Source organism: Sinocyclocheilus rhinocerous, unplaced genomic scaffold (genome assembly GCF_001515625.1).
Source record: "Sinocyclocheilus rhinocerous isolate Xijiao unplaced genomic scaffold, SAMN03320098_v1.1 scaffold324, whole genome shotgun sequence".
Classification (NCBI taxonomy): Eukaryota; Metazoa; Chordata; class Actinopteri; order Cypriniformes; family Cyprinidae; genus Sinocyclocheilus; species Sinocyclocheilus rhinocerous.
Genome location: NW_015644072.1, coordinates 709,254 through 717,027, shown reverse-complemented (window position 1 = coordinate 717,027; position 7,774 = coordinate 709,254). Strand labels below are relative to the sequence as shown.

General features: G+C 41.3%; 1 non-coding gene across 1 annotated transcript; it reads right to left on the bottom strand.

The window, feature by feature from the left end:
* Positions 1-3,092: 3,092 nt before the first annotated feature.
* trnas-gcu (transfer RNA serine (anticodon GCU)) lies at positions 3,093-3,174 on the bottom strand. The gene has a single exon. It is a non-coding gene; the product is annotated as a tRNA-Ser (tRNA).
* Between the last annotated feature and the right edge of the window lie 4,600 nt (positions 3,175-7,774).

Genomic DNA, 7,774 nt, shown 5'->3' with positions numbered 1-7,774 from the left:
TTGCTGTAAAAAACTGGTCCATTGGAGTGAACGGAGTTGTCACAAGTTCTCTCTCTCTACGGCTCTGATCTGTTCGAAAGTTTCGGATTTGCATTAGGACCTGTTCAGATTTATTTAGGAGGTTTTTGCACATCGTTCGGACTTTCGTTCTGACTTTGTTAGGAAGTGTTGCGACCTTGTTCGGAAGTATTCAAATGTTGTTAGGAAGTGGGGGGAAAGAAAAAATGAGAAAAAAAACAAGGGGGAAAGGGGAAATGAGGAAAAAAATAAAGGGAAAGTGCAAAAAATAAGGGGAAAAAAGGGGGAAATTAATTGAAACAAATTAAATTGAAATAGTTTTTTTTTTTAACAGTTTTTCACCTTTTCACTAATTTTAACTAACAAATTACAGAAAAGTCAATATTTCGACCTATTTCACCTCATCACAAAACAACTCCTTTTTGTAAAATTGAAAGAATAAGACATACAAAACATACATCCACAAATACGGTTTATTCCAAAAGCTCAAACAGGACATGCATACATAATAATCAGAAGTCAGAAAGAGCTTTTTTGCCAAGTATGCCTGCGCATACAAGGAACAACACACAGACAATAAAAATAACATGAGAATAAAAATACACATATGCAAATATAAATAAACAAAAACAGAAAATGTAATTGAAAAGTAAAATAAATTGTATGTACAGTTAATAAATATATAAACAAACATAAAAATAACTATAATTACATATATTATATGCTTGCTACCAAATAGGTTTATTCAAAAAAGCTTAAATCCAGCATCATTTATATAATACAAAGGAATATAAATAGGGAATATATAAACAAATTGAAACAATTACATATATAATAATAATCTTAACTACCACAAATAGTTTAAAATTAAGAATAGAAATATATACATGAAAATCACACACACACACATTTAAAATTAAAGAACTATAATAACAATATTACTAATAATACTTACATAATAATAATAATAATAATAAACTTTAAAATCTGACCTTTATATAATAAAAATGATGTATGTAAATACAAATTTAAATAACTACCTAATAATAATAATAATAATAATATAAACTTACTTCCACATATATTTTATTACAAAAGCTCAAATCTGACATTTTATAAGACATATAATACTTATTTACAAATTTAAAGAACTATAATAACAATATTACTATTAATAATAATACTTACAGTAATACTTGCTGCAATATGAAAGGCCACCTCGATTTATATCACAATCTCGCTTCTCTTTCATCTTATGTGTTTTATTGTACTTACCTCCACGTTATCCGAAAACGTCAAACTGACTAAAAATATGTTCCGTGTTTAAAAAATATCAAATTCGCCTTAACCTTTATAAACTAGTCATCCGCGCGCTTCCGCTCTTTTTATGACTGTAATCATGTGGCTTCGCACGTGACTACGTTTCGGCCAATGGCTGTTTTGCCCCGTTCGACCAATGGCTGTTTTGCCCCGTTCTGACCTGTTAGGAGTTGTTAGGACTTAGACCATTGGATGTTAGGATTGTTAGGACTTGTGTTAGGAATTAGTTCGGAAGTGTTAGGACTTATTTAGAATGTGTTAGGAATTGTAACAAATCGTTAGGAATGGTTAGGCTGTCCGATCGCTGGCGGGTACGGCCACCTCATCACACGGTTACTTTCCCGACTGAAATCTGCACTGTGCTGGTTTTCCTGCAGCTCCTTTTAGCACAATGGCGTTGAAGCTCACCTGTACGCCAAATGTATACTTTATTTTTGTACGTGTACACTAGCGTATGCATACAGTTGACACATAGACTTTCAAAGTATACCCCTTTTGTTTGCGTGCTCTCTGTAAAGTTTCATCTTTGTCCAGCCTTTATGACTGCAAAAGCAAAAGGTAGCACATTTGACACGGGACCTCCCTCAGAACTTGTTTGCAGTATACTTGCACTCTTCAGTATCCTACCCGACCCCCCTGGGGGCTCGTCGAATCGAATCGTTCCTGACCTCTGCCACGAGCTTTAGAACTCCACCCCTTTGTTACAAGGATACCCATAATTCTCTCCCCGCAGGGTTCAGGAAAGCAACGCTCACTCTTCTTTAATTAAAGAGAGAGTATTGAATAAGGCTTCTCGTACTTATTGCTAGCTGGTTTCGTAGACACACCAAGCAGCCATCAGTGCCAGAAGACTGGTTACACTGCAGTTTGAAGCTTGTTACCACCCTGTCGTTCCACGTCCGCATGGGTGCACGGGAGAGGTCGCGACCTTCTCTGCCATTCTTTCGCAGAGGCAATATTGTAGCTTATGAGGTACATCCGAGGCGCAATTATTGTTGGTTGAAAACTTTACCCAATACCCCACCAGGATGACTTGAAATACAGTCAGCCTTGGCAATTTTTGCCAGCTTCTCTGGAAGCTTAACATCTTGTTGACAAAAGAGGTTCCTTTTCTGTTTCGTGCTGCATTTTTTTCGGTAGATAAAGGCAGAATCGCAAGAAGGCGTTTAGAGCACAGTGGATTAGCAGTCCATCTACTTGACCAATCGGCCACCTTGGCTGCGTTCCACTCCACTTTTAGACACGCACTCGCGAACTTCCCTAAGCACTTCCCCTCGGGGGAATCCCCGCTGCCATTTTGAAGTGCGTTCCACTTCGTGAAGTGGACAAGGGAAGTTTATATGGACAGACCCTCAACCCCTCGATTTTGACCAAGGGAGCGAGTCTGCTTCATATGCACACTTCAGGCTGCTCCATAGACCACAATGCAACACGATTGTGACGTCATCACATACCTATATACATTTATCCCCACCCCAAACAACTCTATAATATATAAATAGTGTACACTAGCCTATGCATACAGTTGACATATAGATTTTCAAACTCCTTTTGTTTGCGTGCTCTCTGTAAAGTTTCATCTTTGTCCAGCCTTTATGACTGATATGTCTTTGAACTCTTTCAAACTAAAGTTGCTGCTATCTCATGACCCCCTCACACAAGTGCTTGTCAGTGTGGGCATCTGTTGTTGCAGTCCCCATTGTTATATCTTTTTAGGAGCACTGGGCCCCCTTCAAATGCTAGGGAACATAAAGCGACGAGGATGGGATTCGAACCCACGCGTGCAGAGCACAATGGATTAGCAGTCCATCGCCTTAACCACTCGGCCACCTCGTCCCATGCGAAGACGTGCTTTTCAGCCACACTCATTGACAGAACAGAGACCAGGTTCAGCATAACGTGTTGTAAATGGTTGGGTGGATTCAAAATTTAACTCTACAACTGAGCTGCAAGGAACATTGGGTTCTAGGGGATAGGGGCCTCACAGTGGTGTTGAAAGAGAGAGAGATGTGCTTCTGATTCTTTTATGTGCTGTTCTGCTTTGTGGGAAAGAACATTGAGAGAACACATGAGTTTAGAAAAAGGTAGGCACATTTGACACGGGACCACCCTCAGAACTTGTTTGCAGTATCCTTGCACTCTTCTGTACCCTACCCGTCCCCCCTGGGGGCTCGTTGAATCGAATCGTTCCTCGGCCACGAGCTTTAGAACTCCACCCCTTTGTTACCAGGATACCCATAATTCTTTCCCCGCAGGGTTCAGGAAAGCAACGCTCACACATCTTTAATTAAAGCGAGAACAATGAATAAGGCTTCTCGTACATGTTGCTAGCTGGATTCGTAGACACACCACGCAGCCATCAGTGCCAGAAGACTGTTTACACTGCAGTTTGAAGCTTGTTACCACCCTGTCGTTCCACGTCCGCATGGGTGCACGGGAGAGGTCGCGACCTTCTCTGCCATTCTTTCGCAGAGGCAATATTGTAGCTTATGAGGTACATCCGAGGCGCGATTATTGCTGGTTGAAAACTTTACCCAATACCCCACCAGGATGACTTGAAATACAGTCAGCCTTGGCAATTTTTGCCAGCTTCTCTGGAAGCTTAACATCTTGTTGACAAAAGAGGTTCCTTTTCTGTTTCGTGCTGCATTTTTTTCGGTAGATAAAGGCAGAATCGCAAGAAGGCGTTTAGAGCACAGTGGATTAGCAGTCCATCTACTTGACCAATCGGCCACCTTGGCTGCGTTCCACTCCACTTTTAGACACGCACTCGCGAACTTCCCTAAGCACTTCCCCTCGGGGGAATCCCCGCTGCCATTTTGAAGTGCGTTCCACTTCGTGAAGTGGACAAGGGAAGTTTATATGGACAGACCCTCAACCCCTCGATTTTGACCAAGGGAGCGAGTCTGCTTCATATGCACACTTCAGGCTGCTCCATAGACCACAATGCAACACGATTGTGACGTCATCACATACCTATATACATATAGAATGCTGCACCAAACAAATTCATAAGGGTAAAAATGTAAACAATAAACCAACTCCATAGTGGATTCTAAGTGATCAAGGGCTTAGGACGTTCCAGTTCAGCCCATTCCAAGGGTTCCGCCAGAAGTGGGCACTCATGCAAAGTAATCAATGACGTACATCCGAGTAAACGAGACGGAGGGAAGTTTGCGAGTGAAGGGCATAAAAAAACGGACTAGAACGCAGCCCTTGTCACCCTGCGTGCCTCCATTATTTAACACACCGTATTCAGATCATCAGCTTGTTAGTGGAGCACTCATTGAACTGAATGTGTCACATAAGGAAGGAACACCAAAGGTGTATAGCAGATTAACAACCACCGTTAACCGCAAGGAACAACGAGGATGGGATTCGAACCCAGCGCCTGCAGAGCACAATGGATTAACACTCGGCCACCTCATCTCTCTGTATGTTTCCATTATTTAACACACCTAATCAGCTCATTAGTAGAGCACTCAACGAAGCAAGTATGTATCGCTGCAGCCCGGAAACCTCCAAGTGGGAGGGACTTACGCCGCAAATAGGTTGGGAGACCTCCAAGTGGGAAGGACTTACGCTGCAAGTAGGTTGGGAGACCTCCAAGTGGGAGGGACTAAGTGGGAATAATCACTGTAATACCAAAGGTATTTACACTGAACAAAATTATAAACGCAACACTTTTGTTTTTGCCCCCATTTGTCATGAGCTGAACTCAAAGATCTAAGACTTTTTCTATGTACACAAAAGGCCTATTTCTCTCAAATATTGTTAACAAATCTGTCTAAATCTTAGTTAGTGTTAGTGAGCACTTCTCCTTTGCCGAGATAATCCATCCACCTCACAGGTGTGGCATATCAAGATGATGATTAGACAGCATGATTATTGCACAGGTGTGCCTTACCAGCCACACCAGCCCAGGACTTCCACATCCAGCATCTTCACCTCCTTATCCACTGCTGGTTTGCTGTCTACCGGGCCAGGGATGATATACGGATTACGTCTTCACTGGCGTTCGCTGGACTCATCGTATCGATGGCTTCGACCTGTTGTCCCTAGCCCTGGCCCTGTCTCTCCGCGCTGCCTCCCTCCGCGGGTTCGTCATGGTGGAGTAAATACTTCTAACCTTCGACTGATTCGGAGATCTACGCAACCCCAGGGAGAGGTGTTGCCATTACATGTGGCTTTGATCAACGCGCGCTCTCTGGTAAATAAGACATTTATATTAAATGACTTTTTTACTCTGCATGCTCTAGATGCCCTATGTATCACTGAAACCTGGATTAAACCTGGAGATTTGAGCCCATTTACTGAGCTGGTGCCTCAGGGCTGTAGCTTTTTAGCATTGCAGGACATGAACCCAGACTCTGAAGAGACGGCAGAACTCATCGAGGACCTTAATGTGGAGGAGCGAGAGGAAGATGAGGGCTTCTGTGACATCAGCGAGGATCACACCATTGCAGATCCAGAGGTTGTTCTGTCACCACCCTCCTCCACACTGACACTGGGTTCTTCCACCCTGGTCACCAGCAGTGACACGGCTGTACTGGGTTCTACATCCCCTTCACTGGTCCCTGACCCCACACAGTCTCCTTCATCACCTGGACCCTCAGGGACTGCTGTCTCACCTATTCCCTCTGAAACATCTGTTTCACCACTCCCCTCAGAGCCAGAGGATGCTGGTCAGGATGATGATGAAGAGACAGTAAGTGCCACTCTGCATTTCTTTCAAATAAACTAGAATAATTTAAACAAGGATGGATCAACATCTACTTCTACACAATTGTTCTTACTTTATATGCTTCCTTTAGGGTTTATTTTTAACAAGCATGGGGTCTCTTTCCATCTGTATGCAGATGACACCCAAATTTACATCCCCTTAAAGCGTGGAAATAAGCGTGCCATAAAGCCCATTTTGGATTGTCTGAAGGAACTGAAACTTTGGCTTGCAACAAATTTTTTGTGCCTCAATGAAAGTAAAACTGAATTCATTATGTTTGGTCCCAATGATCATAGTTTACACGATTTTGAAACTACATCTCTATCACCATACAGTACCACCTGTGTCAGAAACTTGGGTGTTTGGTTTGACAATAACCTTAAATTTGACAAGCAGATAAGTACCGTTGTTAAGTCCTGTTTTTATTATATCCGGCTTCTCTCCAAAGTGAAGTCATTTCTATCATTAAAGAAGCTTGAAATAGCAATACATGCATTTGTTACATCCAGGCTTGACTACTGTAATTCTCTGTATGTTGGTGTTCCTCAGTCCTGTGTTTCTCATCTGCAGTTAGTCCAGAATGCAGCAGCTCGGTTTCTTACTGGAAAGTGCAAATATGAGACTGTTACACCGGTTTTAATATCACTTCATTGGCTTCCAGTAAAGTACAGAATTGATTTTAAAATTCTACTTTTTGTTTTTAAATCTCTTCACAATTTGGCCCCACTGTACTTAACCGAGTTGTTACAGCCTCATACTTTGTCGAGATCGCTAAGATCTACTAATTCTGACCTGCTGCATGTTCCTAGGACAAGGCTAAAAACGAGAGGTGATCGTGCCTTTTCTGTTGTCGGCCCAAAACTTTGGAATAGTCTCCCCTCTCACATCAGAACTGCCCCAACCTTGTCTGTTTTTAAATCCACTCTAAAGACCTATTTATTTTCGTTGGCGTTCGATATCCCATGACAAATTGTCTTTGACTTTGTTCTCAGGAACGCCACACATTTTACAGCTTGTGTATATTCTGTGTATATTTAATGTGTAATTTTGCAATTTGCCTATTGTTGGTATAGTGTTGTAAAGCACTTTGGTCAACTCCGGTTGTTTTTAAACTGTGCTATATAAATAAAATTGTATTGTATTGTATAGGTCATTGTTAGTTTGCTGTGTCGACGTCATTGATTGCGCTGCACCTGGGGTGTGTTCTATTCAGAATTATCGACCCTATGCCCTAATCCTTTCGAAGATTTCACCGTCCACTTTGAGTGATTTGGAAGAGTTAAAGTTGTGGTGCTTAGATCTTACTTAATTCGCCTTTTAAATATTGTTTTTATTACAAATTCAGTTTGAAACTATATAGCAGCGTGGCCCTCGCAGTTATTCTCCCTTCGAAGTGCCCTCTGAAAGCATTAATCATGCAGATTGGAACGCAGCCTTCGTTTCATTTGTGCGAAGAAAAGGAGAGTTTGTCAAGTGAGTATCTTTGTTAAAACATTCCTAAAGACAAATTTCTCATATAACAATATTGGTCAAACAGTATGTTAGAGGTTTTCACATACAATAAATGTTAACACTCAAATCACAGTATTTTTTATAGCAAATGAATGTACCCAAATAAAGTAACAAAAATGTATAAATAAGTGAGTGATTTTGTTGTTTTTACAGAATTAGAATATAGAATATTCTCTACAAATGTGTGTGTGTGTGTGTGTG